Source organism: Schistocerca gregaria, chromosome 3 (assembly GCF_023897955.1).
Source record: "Schistocerca gregaria isolate iqSchGreg1 chromosome 3, iqSchGreg1.2, whole genome shotgun sequence".
NCBI lineage: Eukaryota > Metazoa > Arthropoda > Insecta > Orthoptera > Acrididae > Schistocerca > Schistocerca gregaria.
Genome location: NC_064922.1, coordinates 92,028,627 through 92,047,549, shown reverse-complemented (window position 1 = coordinate 92,047,549; position 18,923 = coordinate 92,028,627).

Genomic DNA, 18,923 nt, shown 5'->3' with positions numbered 1-18,923 from the left:
CGAGCGAGCCTGGAATCCCTACCAGGTTGGATTAATAGAAGAGATAGACAAGAACCGACCAAGAGTGACACATTCTGTTTAGTAATCGCGAGGGCATTATGGATACGGTCAACGAACTCGTGTGCCAGACGTTACTAAGGAGACGTTGTAGATAACGGTGAGGATTGCTCTTGCTACTCCAAAAGCGTACGTTCCAGGAAGGGTCACTAAACATATTAGTTCTAGCAAGATAGGTCTACGTCTCGACAATTTACGCCAACAAGAATTTCGGAGAAATTGGAGATTGTATCGACAGTCGCTCTTCCTAGTCACGTTTCGAAACAGGAACAGGGGAAGACGGAAATAAGTGTTGGCGAGGGCGTCCTTCATCACGCACCATACGTCAGCTCTCGGAGTATAGATACTGACGCAGTTACATGGTGATATATCTGATGCAGTGGTTTCTAGCACAACATCAGTGTTGTATTAATGAGGGTAGTGGAAACCGCCAGTTCAGCCTTTGTCCAAGTTATTTCTACGTATGTTCACCTGGGGATGCATGAGGTGGAAATGGATCTCAGAAACAAGGAGAACTCGCGTTTCAGCGGAGACCTGTCAGGTGTCCGAACTCACCAACCAGTCTCACCGTAACATACCGTTATTTTGTGAATTTCGTGTTATAATCTGTCTCTTTGAAGAATTTTTTTCTGCTTTAGGCGAAAGAAGCCATACACCATTTTCAGGACTGGTCGAGCGACTGACAGTCAAGGCCACTTTGGCTGCGAAGCCAACCGAGCTGACAGCTCTCTGGCAACTCTCGACCTGAACCCGTATTAGCTCAATAGCCACACATTGAAGATGGCCTCTGTTCTCCAGACACCTTTGGCTGGCTACTAACCTCACTAAACTCATAGCTCTGCTGTGAGATCTGACTGATTACTAGGTACAGCCGATCTTAATTCTGGTGCGCGAGTTTCTACTCGACGTAGACCACTTTTGCCGATAAACTGATTTCTCTGTTTCGAAATTTTTATCAAGTATTTACCCTAAAGTCACTCTCCGATCCTGAGGCACTGTTCATCCCGGAGCACAGGGACGGGGTCAGACTTTGTAGTTTCGAGGCAGATTTTGCGGACTCATCAAGGCCATCAGTAACCTTTATATGGGACCGAGGACGGTTCAGATTGACTACCCGTGTTTCGGGTATCAGAATGGCAGAAGTCGATTTCGCGTTCCGGAGAAATTAGGCAGTACTGACTCTGCGACTGATCTTAGAACATAGCTTATAGGTAGACAAACCTACGATTATAGTGTTTGTACGTATAGAGAAAGTTTTTGATTATGTTAACTGAAATACTCTCTTGGAAGTTCTGATAGCAGCAGGAATAAAATGCAGGGAGCGATAGTCTATCTACAACTTCTGCAGGAACCATACTGCAGTTATAAGACACGGAGGCCATGAAACAGAATCAGTAGTTGAGGTGGGTTTGAGGAACTGTTTTAGCATCTTCTCAATGCTATTTGATCTACACATTTAACAAGCACTAAGAAGACCACGGAGAAATTTAGAAACGGAATAAGGTTCATCCAGAGGTTCTAATATACAAGTACACCAATATTTGCGCTCTATTGTGATCATACTTCACTTCGCGTGTTACAATTGAAGAAAATGCACTAGGGTAGCATCTTCCGCCCCTCAGAGACATATATTCTTGGCGTTCGTCGGATAAGAATGTACCGTTAATCAGCTGCCTCATTATAGTGTACTGTGACAGGTAGAGGACAAAAAAATGAAACAACATAGGTGGAACTTATTTTATACGTTCATACGGTCAAAATATATTATGGAATGGTACATTCGGTTTTACTTACAAATATAATACTTTGAAGCAGTGAACCTGTCATTGCATATCGAAGTACTGACAGTGCTTAAAAGATTTTCTTCGGGCAACTGTGAACAACATCCAAATATTTGTTGAAATGCATGATGAACACTATGCTGTCTTCTATATCATTTTATACACGACAGGTTTCAGTCACAAGATCATTTTCACAGTGGAAAAGTATCATTTACAAAGGCATCATTTTTCCACTGTGAAGCCAATCGTGAGTAAATTGATATCCAAGACAGAATTGTGTTCACCGCGCATTTCAACGAAAGATCTTCAAAGTATTGTTAACTCAAATTTTTTCCGTCCACTACTCAGCAGTTGTGATTCTTGACTAATTATGTTATTAAAAAGTTCTGTGTTTCATCCAGTACTAGAATACTCAAGCTAGTTAAAATGGTTGTGAGCACTATGGGACTCAACTGCTGTGGTCATCAGTCCCCTAGAACTTAGAACTACTTAAACGTAACTAACCTAAGGACATCACACACATCCGTGCCCGAGGCAGGATTCGAACCTGCGACCGTAGCAGTCACACGGTTCCGGACTGCGCGCCTAGAACCGCGAGACGACCGCGGCCTGCTACTCAAGCTAGTTAACCTTCGGAGATGGCCGCCCTCTCCATTGTGGAGTACGTAGTTCATGACTAACACTAATTCCGCATAGAATTTCGGGATGAACGAAAGACACGAAGCGGTACGTATAGCATTTACCGTAACATAAGGGAGTCATTAAATTAAGAATCTTTCAACTAAAACGCAAACTTCTCAATTGTTTAGTGTTACTCGGCTTCAGATTTGTGCAAATGTGTATCAGTTAAATACACAGGATATTACTGCTCTGGGAAGGCGGCAGCTGCTCAAGTGCGGTTTTAAATCTAAAGTACAGACTTCTATTACCATGTTGGTGCTTGTATTTCTAATAATAATGTGAGTCTAAAATAGGGGAAAATATTACGAGCGTAGTGCAGCACACTTTCTGCGCGCCTACGTAAGGCTAGAGGGAAGAGCGGAAGGACTGCACAACTGGCCCGCATTGTAAACAGCATTCTTTCTCGAGACAATTGTCACTCCTGTCGCTTAAATCTCCTTTTTACATGGCGCGTGACGAGACTCTCAACGTACTTCAGTACAAAAAATGCCGAGGAATAACTCTTCAAATCTTGGTGACACCTCACAGTGTGACACGTGCAGCAATACAAGTACCATTAGAGGTCTTTCCAGCGGTGACGATGTATAGGAAGTCATATTTACGTTTTTGTGACAGAAAGACTTAATTCTTATTTTATATATTTTGGATTATTCACATTAACCACAATATTTGCTTTTTATTTTGGTTCCTGGGCGCCTAGCAAGAAGTTGGATTCTACAGCAATTATTAACATCCGAGAAAGTATTAATGCACTGGAAAATTTTTTGTCATCAAATATGCGGTCATTGGTACACCCAAGATACCGAGAGGTCCAAGTTCTTGCTGCGCCTATTTGTTGCAAGAATATAATAGAAGGAAAGATATAATTTGTGTTGTAAAATTTGTCAGTCGATTTTATTATCTTGAAAAACGCGACTTTTATTCTGACCTTGTTTCAGCCCTTCACGACTCTGGGCGCAAATAAAAACTGGAGCGAAGTTGTCGAAATTAATTGGAAGATTCAGACTTTCTGTGAAAGTATGCGGAACATAATTTTGTGAACAATATGTACACAAAAAATATCTTCACGTTTGTAAAACTTCATAATTAAAGCGGAAGTTCACACTGACGCCAACGAAGAGACAAAAGATTGATTCAAAAAAATTGCGCATTTAGCAAACAGGCTACGTTAATATATTCTGTGATAGTAAAAAAAGCTTTGAAATGTTCATTAATATTGAAAGACCCAGTCCAGAGAAGTTATTGCTGGAGTTTAATTAGATTTGCATTTTATTTGAAAGAACGTTATTCCGTACCAGAGTCTATACCCTTCAGCTTCGCAGAAATACGGGTGATGTCTGGCGAAAACGAATTACGTCAAATATGAATAAAAGGTGTAAACGCGTGGAATTGCACAAGGAAGGCTAGAGACCTATTACCTGTCCTATTTGTGAAGAACTATCGACTTTGAAGAGATAATGTCTAACAGGAAAACAAAGACATTGCAACTATCAGAACCGATTGATCGTAAAGAACACAACAGTAAACCGATATCGCTCGGTCGATACAGCAATGTGAAAACTCAACTAACCCGGTTGCAACTGATTTCTGCATTGGTTTGGAGGAAGAATCAAATTTAACTGATACATTACAGATTTATGCACACATCAAGCTTGCTAAAGCCCACAAGTACCTGAAAAAAATCTTATGGAGTATGCGACATACGATCTTTTTGTGGTGAAACTTTAATGTAATGAAGAGCTGATGTGTCACCTGAGGTGTGCACTGCTAGCTAGCTTAAGAGGTTCTCCCGCACTGTTAAGGTCGTACCACCGCGGACACAACATACTGTAAAGAGAGGAGAGGTGACAGATTTTTGTCGTCTCATTTGGTTTACACATGCAGTAGCACAATTGCCAACTATCACTACAGTGGACAGATATATTTATTTATTTATTTATGCATTTATTTTACCTGGCAAGATTAGGGCCTTCAGGTCCTCTCTTACACCTAACCAGGCATACTCAGATTGAACGAGTTACAGTTACTAAATAACATTAAGAACATTTAACGTATTATGCAGTATTGATGTCAATATACTATGATTGTGATGTGTATGATTAGATACAGAGCCGAGTATGTTTGTTTAATGAATTTTCAGTAAATAATTAACAAAGAATTATAATTTTATATCCAGAAAGAGATCAACCCATCAGTTATTTGCGCTCATCGATATGTATCGACTGAACTTATGCATATTTGACGATTTCATACATAATTAACCAGTGAGAGGCAGTTTAACTAGACAGTTAATTTAAGACACCTTGATTAATAAACCAAAACACGATCATCATAGCAGTATATGTCGACAAGCATATACATGTTTCACTTCCAATACATAGATTATAAGAACTTTATGTTTAACTGCCAATTTCAACTGATTCAGTATTTTGCGTTGTTTCCTCATAAGTTAAATATTGTTAGAGATACCAGAATTATGATTGCAGCAGTGAAATCAGCAAAACATTTCCTGTGAATGTAACATACACTTCCCAATAAGTTATAGATAACTGAATTATGACTGCAGCGATGAAATGAGTGGAACATTTCCTGTTAATTGAACATCTACTTTTTAAGATTTAATTTATTTACGTATTCGAATAACGCAAATGGTGTGTACGATAAATCAGCTTTGGTTCGGCTCCTTAGTGTCTAATTTCGTCACTTCCAAACTTCCATTATTCTTTGACAGTGTCGTTCTTTTTCTACCTGGGTATATTTCCTTCAGTTTGCAGAACTTTTTCTTCCCTACCATTTGTGTTGCTTCTCTAAAAAGTATTCTGTTATCTATTATATCCACTCTAATTCCAATGTTCATCATATCTTTCTCAGTTTCGGTGCACCATGTGGGTTTGGATTTGTAGCTGTTTAGTAAGTTTATGTGTCCATAAAATTATAATCTTCTTTTCGTCTTTACAACATTTCACTTTTTCCATGTTCTGTGTTTGATCTTAATTTGTATTCAACACTGCTATTACTTTTAGGTCCCAGGATATTCCTTAGAATTCTCCTTTCAGTTTTTTGCAGTTTTTGAAGGTCACATAATCTTGTTAGTTAAAGTTTTTCTTCTGCAGCCAGTGTTTCAGGCCTTACCACTGTTTGATAGTGTGTTAGTTTTGTGTTCCAGGACAAAGATTTTTTGTCATTTGGAATGTCCTTTCCATTTTATGTGCTCTATTTTCTGCGGCTATCTTTTTTTCTGTTTCTTGTTACCCGTACTCATAGGTATTTAAAACAGTTTGTTTCATACACTGTTGTTACGTCGTGAAATGTTTTTTCAAATGATATTTTAGTCCTCTTTTGTCTGCTTGTTTCTATAATTCTGTGCTTTGTCCTTTTACACCATCAAACAAGTCAGTATATACTGCCATGTCATCTGCAAAAGCTAGACAATATATGGTGAATTCATTTGGGTTTCTTCCTGGATGAATACCCTTGATATTAGTGAATTTTTCCATTCTCCCGCTACCTTCTGTAACGCTCCGTTAGAAAGTATCCTGATTTTATTTCAAAAGGTTTGGACAGTTCCCCACTAAAATTTACTTTTAATGTTGTGTTTGTTAAAGTTCCTTTAGTCATTCCTGTTGTTTCATTGTTAAATCCAAATTCCTTTATATGGCTGATTAGTGAATTTCTACGTTGAGTCATATGCCTTTTTAAAACCTGCAAACGTTTTCATGTATTTCAAGTTTCTCATTTTCCTCATTCCTGTTAGGTTCTTTAGATTTAGCATTTGCTCTACACAAGATCTTCCCTTCCTAAAACCTGTTCGATACTCTTCTAACTGTAGGTCGATATTCCTTCATCTCTTCGTAAAATGGTCATGGACAAGATCTTATATGTTACCGGTATGACGGAGACCCCTCTATAATTGTTAGGCTCAGTTTTCTTTTCTTTTTTATGTAATGGTTGTTTTAATGTTGACTTCGATTCTGATGGTAAGCTGTTTGTTGCCAAAATTTCATTAATAATTTCTGTTAGACATAGAATAATGTTGCCACTACAGTGTTTCCGCAATTCAGCAGCTATATTTTCTTCTCCTGATGCTTTGTTATTTTTAAGTTGTTGTATGATTTCCCTAATTTCATCTTTTGTTGGTGGGTTTAAGTCTGGTTATATTTGGATTACATTATCAAAATTAAGTTCTTCATTTGCTGCATCACAATTGTGTAGCTACCTGAAGTAGTCAACAAGGATTGTACATTTATCAATGTTATTATATGCAGCCTTTTGTGGTTTTGGTTCTATAATCTGTAGACTTGGTGGTGTGCCCTGTTTTAAACTATTTTTGCGTGTTTTATAAATGTTCCTAGTTCTGCTTAGACCTTTCGATCCATGTTTTCTTGCTCCTATAAGATTTTTCCTGTTCTCATAATTTTCATTTGGGTTCCAGCTCATTGCCCCTTTATAATAAATTAATGTCGTGTTTCTAGGGCCTCCCGTCAGGTAGACAATTCGTCGGGTGCAAGTCTTTCGACTTGACGCCACTTCGGCGACTTGCGCGTCGATGATGATGAAATGATAATGATTAGGAAAACACAACCCCCAGTCTCCGAGCGAAGAAAATTTCCGATACAGCCGGTTTTAGAGAAATGCAGAAACACGCGAGGCAGTTATGACCTTACGATTTATCTTATGAGATAGGTTAAAGAAGAACAAACTGATATTTATAACATCTGCACACTTACAGAAAGCTTTTGACAATTTTGACTGGAACACATACTTGGCAATTCTTAAGGTGACAGTGATAATATTCAGGAAGAGAAAGCTTGTTCACAACTTGTGTAAAAACCAGATTACAGTTATAACAGCCGAAGGACGTCAAAGGGGAGCAGTAGTTGAGATGGAATTGAGGACTTTTCCCAACCTTATCCAGCCTATTCAATGAACAAACTGTCGAGGAAATCAATAAGATATTTGAAAAGAGATTCTAATTCAGGTAGCAGCATAAAAAACAAACGTTTGTCGACGTGCGACGTTTATGGCCCATGGCGAGCCACAATTCACCAGATCTCATCATACAGTGTGGTAAGAGTGACGCGGCTGCACGCCAGCAGTGTCCATCACACACAGCGACAGTCGGTGCAGGAAGCTTCGCCACAGGACTCGGCCGTTCACACCACAAGGCTCGTCTTATTCACTGATATTAACGGCTGAAGTGTTTATATACGACTCTAAATGGACGGTCTACATTACTCACACTGGCACTTTCTTAACTAACTCCAAAATCAAGTTCACGTTTTAATTAGAATTTAATTTAGTAACGTCAATCATTCGCTGATTAAACGAAGCAGCCAGAATCACACCCTGGGCAGGGAGGTGCGAAACATCGACGGAGTCTTCGAGCAGTAAAATGTACTCACTGCGAATGAATATTTTGTATTGTTCTACTTAAAGTATTAATCGGTCTCAATCAACGTTTACTGGGCCATTCGTAACCAGCTTTCATAGACAAAGTATATCTGCTCTACACTTTCTGGTATTACGCATTCAAAAGTGATTTACTGATTAAAAGTGGCTTGTAGAACGTTTATATAAGAATTCACGAGTAAGCGACTTCCAACTGTTATTAATTTCACGTGGAGATAATTTAAGGAATTTCTTCTGATGGTGAACGATGTGCGATGACTATAAACCATGAACTTAGAATGAAATATTACGGTCAAACTGCATTTGTGTTGATTCTCCGATTAAAAACACAAGGTGCTGTAAAAATATTTCGAGACTTCAATTAAAGTAGCGTAGCGATTTTCCCTCTTAACAATTCCATCATTCACATTCATATGCTTCGGTGGCGCCATGAGTTTTAATTAGAAGAAAACCAATTGGAATATCGCGAATGCTTTACGAGGCAATCTAACTTCTTAATGGTCAATTAGGAACTTACAGGTGTGCTAGTCTTTTGCTTTAAGAGTTGGCCAATGTAGCTCTCCACATATAACGATTTGGAAGGAACAAATTACTCGGTTTGTCTGTATGACGGATGTGTCATGGAAGGAACTTCTCTCATTTAAGTAATTAATCAGCGAGGAAGGGGTAGGAACTGCTATGGACGACATTGTAATTTGGTCTGATACAGTAAGGACTTGGAAGGGCAGCTGTATGGAACGAATAACAAGCTGAAGGGATCTAGTTGGGTTAAATACGACTACTTTCAGGCCATAAGATTAGGAAATTAAACACTAACAAAAATGATTGAGTTTTGTTCCTTGGCCAATAAAATACCTGACGGTGGGTGATGTAGACAGTATAGAAAATACAGGCTAGCAATAAACCGAAAAGACAACATTACGAAAAGGATAGATTGTTAATCACCATATAGAGATGTTGAGCTGCGGACAGGCAAAACAAAAAGACTGATAAACCCTTCAACTTTCTGCTAAAGGACTTTCTTCCAAAGTGGAAAAATTACACAAATTCCCACGAACAAAACTGACATACACATCCCCATTGTCTACGCCCACTTAGGCCAGACTGCGAGCAACTGCGCCTGATGGGAGAAGCAGTCCGAATGGGGTGGGGGGTGGGGGGTTAAGGGAGGAAACTGGGGCAGGGAAGGGGAGGGATAGCAGGGTGCGGTTGGGGAGGATGCAATGCTGCTTGTGGGAGCATTCAGGAATATGTTAGTGTTAAGAACAGGGTAGGGCTGCAAGATGCATTTGGGAGGTTTGGGGTAGGAAGAGGGTAAGGCAGTGGAAAAGAAGAGAGCGAGAGGGGAAAAAGAAGTAGAAGACAGAGAGAGAAAGAGAGAGAGAGAGAGAGAGAGAAGAGCAGAGAAGCAGATATATAGATGAAGGACATGTAGTAGTGATGTTTGAGGCCAGGGGGCTACCAGAACATAGGATATATTACATGGAGAGTTCCCACTTGCACAATTCAGAAACACTCACGTTGCTAGGAACTTTTTAAATGATGCAGGCTATGAAGAAGTCATTAACATGAAGCACATTGTGTTGGGCAGCATTTTCAGCAACTGGGTGATCCAGCTGTCTATTGGACGCAGTTTGTCAGTGGCCATTCATGGAGAAAGACAGTTTGTTGGTTTTCATGCCCACATCGAACGCAGCACAGCCGTTGCATCTTAGTTTGTAGATCACATTATTGCTTTCACAGGCAGACCCTCCTTTGTCGAATAGGTGATGCTTGCGACTGCACTTGAGTAGGTGGTGGTGGGAGGATATATGGGACAGGTCATTAATGAAGGTGTATTACAGGGATATGAACCATGAGGCGAGGGTTGGGACCAGGGTTGGAGTAGGATGGACAAGAACACTGTGTAGGTATGGAGGAGAAGAAGTGCCGCTCTGGGAGGGATGGAAATAATAGCAGGTAGTACATTCCTCATTTCAGGGTATTCGAAACTCTGCCATATTTAAGATGAGGTGCAACATCAAGGAAGGTGGATTGTTGTATTGAAGAGGTCCAGGTGGAGTGAATGAAGGAGAAGGTTGAGGTTCTAGAACAATGTGTACAGGGTGTCCTAACCCTCAGTCCACATCATGCAGATATCATTAATAAATCTTTACCACATAGGGATTCAGGGTTCTGGGTGACTAGGAAAGATAGCTCTATATGGTCCTTGAATAGGGTGACATATAATGGTCCAAATCAGGTGACCATTACTGTATCATGGATTTGCTTGCAGGTGATACCTTCAAATGTGAAGCAATTGTGGATGAGAACATAGTTGGTCATGGTGACCAGGAAGGAGGGTGCAGGTGTCTAACCAGTCAGGTGTTGGGAGAGGTAGTGTTCAATAGTGACAAGGCCATTGGTGTTAGGTACATTAGTACAGATGGAGGCAGCATCAATAGTGACCATCAGAGTGCTGTGTGGTAAAGAAAAAGGAACTGTGGAGAGTCAACAGAGGAAATGGTTTCTGTCTTAGTATAGGAGGGCAGGTTGTCGGTAACAGGATGAAGGTGGTGGTCCATAAGAGCAGAGATTGTCTCAGTGGGAGCAGTGTAACTGACCTGTGGCTGAGTTTATGGACTTTAGGAAACATGTAGGAGGTAGATGTATGGGGGTGAGTAGGGGTAAGGAGAGAGATAGATTCAGGGAAAATGTTCTAGGATGGGCCTATAGATTTGACGAGAGGCTGGAGATCCTGTTTTATTTCTGGAATCAAGTTACTTGCAGGGTTTTTAGGTGGATGAATCTAACATCTGGTGGAGTTATTCTGACAGGGAATCCCTGTGGTTCAAAATCACAGCGGTGGAGTCTTTGTCTGCAGGTCAGGATCAGTTTTTAGATGGTGGATTGGGTTTCTTTCTGCAAATGTAAGGTTAGCTTCCATGTTGAGGGAGGCTGGATGTAATAGTGCATCTGCACTGAATGTGGTGGATCCATTACCCATCGAGGCGCATCAATTATGTGAATGCATGGTCTCTGTTCTTTTGGACATGCCTGAAAGAACACACATCCGCATTCATGTAATAATTATTTTACGTTGTACTTAACGTTTTGTTATCTTTCCAGGAGCACAGCATGTTCCTGATGCAGATGTAGGAGAACAACAGGACAAGGATGCTCATAAACTGTTTCCCACACTACTAAAGCAACAACAGAAGCAGCCCACAGGTGGTCTTCCCGAATGGGCCTAGTGTCCTTCGAGTGTAGCACAGCAGCAGCAACAGCTATCACCACTACCGCAGTTCACTGAGTTGCAGGCACATCCCACAACACCATTTGCTGTTCACCAGCACTTATAACGAGACTTAAAGTGGATCTAAACGCATGAAAGTGCGGCTATCAGTGGACTATTAGTTTGGGGTGGTGACTGAAATCGAAAATGTGCAAAACGTTGGTACCAAAGTTTAATGTTTATGGTATGTGTGGGAATATCTGTGCAGTACAATGTGGTATATAAAGAATAAGATGAGAGCTGAGTATGATGTATGCCCTACTCCTATAGTCGGTCATAGGCAGAGCCATAAAACGTCACAGCTGATATGTACAGCAAGCTGCTAGGCAATCCTAGAATTAAATTAGTGGGACAAACATATGTATTTCAAACATTAGAGTGTTGTGAATGTGTTAGAGCAGCATACCGTGAATCTGTTGACTATTTGAGCAAAAATAGTAAAACTGTGTGCCAATTAGAACAGTGTAACAATGCCTATATTCCCCCTGTACCGATTGTATAAGTTTGTATCATATCACATTTCTAGAGCCTGAGTTTACTGAAGGAACTCCTATGTATGTTTCCTTACCTATTGGAGTTGGAGTGAATGCAACATAAAAACCCTTGTTGCTGTTATTTCGCATCCCTGTGTCCTACTCAGATATATACTCACTCCTACGTACCTCCTTACTGAGAGGCAGAGTCGATGTGCCTCAGCTACTGCCCCTGACGCTGCCGCCCTGTCGCAGCTGACGCCAGTGCCTCCATTGTTCGCAAACTGCAGCGCCTAGAACCGCTTGGCCACACCGTCCAGTGGTTAGATAGGTTTAAGTAGTTCTGAGTTCTAGGGGACTGATGACCTCAGATGTTAAGTCCCATAGTTCTCAGAGTCATTTGAACCATATGTCCCAGTGCGTTTCGTTAGTCACACTTTGCCGACAATCAACAGAGTCACAAAGGGAAAAAAATCCAGATAGACTACAAGGAAAAACCACTCGTAACTAACAAATGAGTAACCGAATGGTTCTCTACAGTGATTTCGCATAAGCATTTCGCTTATTCTTCGTACGTATAATCCTTTTCACGATTTAGCGCGTTTTCGTCAGTAACTGCAAATATGGTCTGTAAGCAAGTATTGTGAAAATAATATATTACGTATATGAAGTGAAAAGTACTTGCCTAGTGAAATAAAGCAACTTCCGCGAATGTCGATCTTAATTTAAATAGCATTACGTTAAGAGTATTAATGCGGTTAAATATGTCGCGAAACGCAACGTTAATGCTAGTATGGGTGGAACAGGGAGAGAATTGTATAAGCGAGTATATTAAGTAATACGGTAAAGTTCAAAGGTCATAGAGAATATAGCCTTTTCCAAGAGAACTAAGTGTTCTACATCCCGAAGCACACTGAGGTATCTGCCAACCACAATCACTCACCTCGATCTACCACAGTACTGATGAAACACGTTGAAGACTATCACCACTAAATTGTATCATAAGTGATACAATTCAAACATTTTTATATATATGGTAATGTTTGTAAGTCATATACACTGAAGAGCCAAAGAAACTGGTACACCTCCCTAACGTCGTGTAAAGCTCCCACGAGTAAGCGGAAGTACCGCAACTTGACGTGACATGGCTCGACTAATGTCTGAAGTTAGAATTATATCAATAAATTCAGCTGCTGACGGGCGTTGATGTTGTCCGAAAGAGCAGACACCATTGATGACGTGCAGCCATCTAGAACGAAATTAGAATTATATTAATACCTTCAGCTACTGACGGGCGTTGATATATATCAACGGATACAGGTGAAAATGTGTGCGCCGACCGGGACTCGAACCCGGGATCTCCTGCTTGCATGGAGGACTCTCTATCCCGGTCGGGGCACACATTTTCATCAGTCCCAGTTGCCATACATAAACGCCCGTCAACAGCTCAAGGAATTAATACAATCGTAATTTCGTTCTAGACGGCCTCAGGTCAGCAATGGTGTCTGTTCTTTCGGACGAGACTCGTCCGACCAGACAACATGTTTCCAGTCACCAATAGTCCAATATCGGTGTTGATGGGCCCAGGCGAGGCGTAAAGCTTTGTATCGTGCAGTCATCAACGATACACGAGAGGGCTTTCAGCTCCGAAAGCCCATTTCGATGCTGTTTCGTTAAATGGTTCGGACGCAGCGATGTCGTAGAACTGATATTTTACCGGATTCCTGATATTCACGGTACACTCGTGAAATGGTCGTACAGATACATCCTTGCTTCGTCGCTACTTCGGAGTTGCTATGTCCCATAGCTCGTGCGCTTACTATAACACCACGTTCAAACTCACTTAAATCTTGATAACCTGTCATTGTAGCAGCAGTCGCCGATCTAACAACTAAGCGTGACACCTGTTTTCTTATATAGTCGTTGCCGACCGCAGTGCCGTATTCTGCCTGTATTTGAATACGCAGTCTCTTTGGCGATTCGGTGCATATTATTTAGTATTACCTAAGAGTATTTATTAGTCCACATTTCGCGGATTTTGCCTGTTTCACTCAGCCACTACCAGGTACCGCGGTCAAACTAACAAGATAACTGCACTCATAATATCCTTGTTTCAAATGTCTCTGAGCACTATGGGACTTAACATCTGAGTTCATCAGTCCCCTAGAACGTAGAACTACTTAAACCTAACTAACCTAAGGACATCACACACATCCATGTCCGAAGCAGGATTCGAACCTGCGACCGCAGCGGTCGTGCGGTTCTAGATTGAAGCGGCCATAATATCCTTAATGAGATATATGTCTGTGTGTATCTCATACCTAGAACGCTAATCATGGCTGGTCCCATGCCATACATTCTGACCCGGGCAACGAACTGGATGAGAAAAATTTGCGATACGTGCAAGAAAATGACCCAGGTTCCGAGACAGAAGCACAATCCCACAATGAGGCAGTTTTCATTATATAATTAGCAATCGAATAAGCTGGTGTCTGAGATCTGTTGCAGCTGCGGTGTTTATTTCTTCGAATGGGCGATTGTTATGGAGTAACACTTGTATGCAACAACAATCTGATGTAATGAAAGTTTACTTTATTACTGGCACTTCCTGGCAGATTAAAACTGTGTGCCGGACCGAGACTCGAACTCGGGATCTTCGCCTCACGGCGTGCTCTACTATCTCAGCTACCCAAGCACGACTCACTACCCGTCCTCACAGCTTCAATTGTGTCAGTACCTCGTCTCCTACCTTCCAAACTTCACCGAAGCTCTTCTGCGAGCCTTACAGAACTGGCACTCCTCGAAGAAAGGATATTGTAGAGACATGGCTTAGCCACAGCCTGGGGGAAATTTCCAGAATGATACGGGGTACTTTATTAGTGATTAATTAAACAGTGATTTAGCTCATATAATGTATGTTTATTTTTTCGTTGATGATGCGTAATAACAGCAGCGCAGTCATTCACTAATGAACACGAAAATATCAGTTCTGCAGAAGTATCAAAGGATTCTTACGACAATTCCAATAGAGGTGCAGCTTTTCAAGATAAGAAGGCCACACACAGCCGGCTACACTGGCCACACTAGTGTAAAAGTTGATTCCTTATTGTCGTCGCACAGTCCAAAACATCCCCACCCCGCCTGAGGTTTTGTGGACCTCCTACCACGCCGTACGTCAGCGCCGGCACGGAGACCTGTCTGTGAACTAACAGAGCGCTCCATTAATTCGGGCTGAAACACGCCACCACTCTCCAGGACAGGTTCAAGACCCACCCGTGGCTGGCGATAAGTCGTACGGAGACGGGGTGTGGATGTTTTACCAAATAGGCGCGCCTTCACTGACGGAACAGTTTCTGTCAACCTGCAGACTACAGGGCCCCTCATCATGCAAGATACTTCCAATCAGCGTTTGGTATTAGGAAGCCTTCCAAATCTCGTATATATACTCCGCATTCGACGTTCAAAATTATGTTTAAGAACATGTTCCATATTATTCCCACTCTTTGTAACTAAACAAAGAAAATGTTTACAGTGCTTCAAAAAGTAATATTCGCAGTAAACTAAAAAACGTATTGATTTAATTTTACATATTTCAAAAGAAGAAATGGTGAGTTTTCTCGCGGAGACGATGAGAGGCGGGTGCGGCTGTATGCGCACTGCTTTGACAGACAGGTGGCGCGGAGCTAGATAGGAGCTGCCGTGAGTAGCTGGCTGTCTAACTAGCAGGCGATAACCCTGCTACTGGCGGAATGTGAGCGCCGCGTAGAAAGCGAGTGTCGTAATGACTGCAAGTCTAGTCTACAGGCACGATAATGCGAGTGCTTTTCCGAAGGGAAGGTGGTCTTCCCTGGCCCTCGCGTCGTGTGACGGTGCCTCATGCCCCAAATTCTGAGATCGCAAAGTATTAGGATGGTGCATAAGATCGCAGCGTGTTTCTTCTGTGTATTAATATTGTTATAGGTTTTGGATTTTACAAAGAGTGTTCTACGTCATTGGCCCCTTACCTGCATTTGTCGTTAATCCCTCGCCCAGCTCAAAGTTCCAAGCGACTGGAAAAAGGCGCAGACGACTCCAGTATATAGAAAGGTAAAGAAAGGACCCGCAAAATTACAGACCAGTATTCCCCAAACTTCTGTTTGCTGCAGACTCCTGAACATATTCTCAGTTCGATTATAATAGACTTACTTGAGGCTAAGCAGCTTATATCGACGAATCAACATGGCTTTAGGAAGCATCGTTAGTGCGAAACTCAGCTTTCCCATTCCTCACGTGACATACTGAGGACTATGTATGAAGGGCAACAGGCAGGTTCCATATTTCTAGATTTCCGGAAATAATTTGACAACGTGCCCCAGTGTAGACTGTTAAAGAAACTACGAGCATATCGAATAAGTTCACAGATATGTGAATGGCTCCACAACTTCTTGAATAATAGAACCCAGTATGTTGTCCTCGACGGTGAGTGTTCATCAGAGACCACGAAGTGTGATAGGACGGCTGTTGTTCTTCATACAGGGTGAGGTCATCTGAATGTTCAATACATTAGTTCCGAGGAACAAATGGCAGATATTTTACCAAAAGCAGCTAGGAGTGCACATTTCAATAGACTATGTCAAAAGCTGGGAATAGTGAATTTTACGGGTGTTGTGTTGGCAGAAGAGCCAACACCGAGTTACTAGTGGAGGCCGATATGCACGCGTTTTAGCTCACGCAGGCTGGGGTGAGGAGGGAAGAACTATACTGACATCAGGTCTGGAACATGACAAGGAATTTGAATTCAGAAAGCGGACGTAATTAGTTTGATACTTAACTTTAATCCATTAATGATGAACGTCGCTCTTGACGGTACATGGTTCACAATATTATCGGTTCAGAATACATTCTTATAGTAACTGAATATGGCGCCTTGATAGGTCGTAGCAAATGACGTAGCTGAAGGCTATGCTAAACTGTCATCTCTGCAATTGAGAGCGTCTGTAGAACCATCGCTAGCAAAGTCGGCTGTACAACTGGGGGGGGGGGGGGGGGGGGGGGGAGTGCTAGGGAGTCTCTCTAGACCTTCCGTGTGGCGGTGCTCGGTCTGCAATCACTGATAGTGGCGACACGCGGGTCCGACGTATACTAACGCACCGCGGCCGATTTAAAGGCTACCACCTAGCAAGTGTAGTGTCTGGCGGTGACACCACAACGGGTACTTAAGGAAATTATTAAATTGATGGGGGTGTTGAAGTAATGACAATTTAATAATTATACTTTGCTAACTTCCAGCATTCTGGAAGGCATTGTAGTGCCTCGAGAATTTCGGGGTAAATTCTAGAGACCTACGTATTTCCACCGTCTTGAACACGCGTTATTTTAGAGATGAGTGTGGTAAAGCAGAACTGTGTCTACTGCACCACAGTTATGTGTGTGCAGGACGGACGTGTATGGGACGGATGATCTGCGCGGGCAGGTAGTCCCCGATCCCGCCTAAGGAGTTACACGTCCAGTTCAAGTAATAAACGCGCCGTACTCCGTGCGACGTCAGACATCACTGTTTGAACATTTGAATGTTGTTGAAAGAAGAGAAGGGACAATTACTTATTCATTTTTTCTCTTACTTTCGTAAGGTCTAGACGGTTATCTTGTTAAGCTTTGAGAGATTTGCAGACTGTATTCATGGAAAAATGAATGTGTTGGTTCGTGACGGACCGGAAGGTTTCGACCTTACAAAAAATATTTTAGTTGTGTGAAAACTGTTATGTGTGATAAAAATACAGCGAGATTGAGTTAAAAATATTATCGAGTGTGCGGAGTTATTTTAAAAGTATAAAAAAATTCCTCCGAAGTAGCATCTTATCTTCGGAGAAGAAGTTGTGCAGGACATCACAGCCGGCTATCCTGGAAAGAAGATCGTCGAAGCAACTCCAAGTAGGTTCGATAGCCAAGAGGTAGTGTGTCTTGCACACCAGTAACACTCTGACATCCTTAATCACCGGAAACTGCCAGAGCATGGCATAAAGAGTTGTCTCACCATCATTCCCCAAATCCATCAACATGCATCCTAACCTTACATCTCCAGAAAGAGCTGCAGTCCACCACCTAAGGACTGATCCTGACCTTATAATCCTACCTGTGGATGAAGGCTCCACCACAGTTGTTTTAACCGCAAGGATAACCTGACAGTAGGACTCTACCAGCTGTCAGATACTTCTACCTACAAACCTTGCCACAGTGACCCCATTCCAGTAATCCAGCAAGCTCTCCACTCACTACTAAAATCCTTAGGCCCACCTCAGTACCTTACCCTGGAGTCCATCCCTTTGCTCACCTCTCCCACTCCATTAACTCCTACCTTCTACATGATTCCTTAAGTCCATAAACCTAATCACTCACCCTCCCCCCATTGTGGCCGGTTAGTGAGAGAATCGCTGCTCTTATAGACCTTCAATCTATTACCCTTACCTACCTTCCTATATAAAAGATACCAACCATTTCCTCCACCAACACTCCACAGTTCCTGAACCCTTTACCACAAAGTGCCCTTCTCATCACTATTGATGCTACCTCCCTGTGCACTAACGTTCCTAAAGCCCATCATGGCCTTACTGCTACTGAACACTGCCTTTCCCAAAAATCGACAGATTACAAACAAACAACCTTTTTCCTAGTCGCCATGACCAACTTTATCCTTACCCACAATTACTTCTCCTTTGAAGGCATTACCTACAAACAAATCTGGACTATGGCTATAGGCACCCTTATAGCACTATCTAATGCCAACCTATTCATGGGCCGTATAAAGGAACCCTTCCTAAAAATTGAGAATCCTAAACCTCTCCCTGATTCAGATTCATTGATCACAACTTTGCTATTTGGATCGAAGATGAGGACACCCTATCCACATTCTTCCAGAACCTCAACTACTCCTCGACCATTTGCTTCATCTGGTCCTACTCAACTCAACAAGCTACGTTCCTAGATCTTTACCTCCACCTCAAAGATGGTTACATCAGTACTTCCGTCCACATCAAACCTACTAACCACCAGCAATACCTCCACTTCGACAGCTGCCACCCATTCGATACCAAGAAGTCCCTTCCGTACAGCCTAGCCCCACATGGTCGTCGCATCTGCAGTGATGAGCTGTCCCTGTCGAAATGTCTCACTGATGCCTTCACTGACCATAATTATCCTCCCAACATTGTACAATAACAAATCTTGCATGCCTTATCCTTCCAGTCTCCCACCACCTCCCAAAGTCCCACA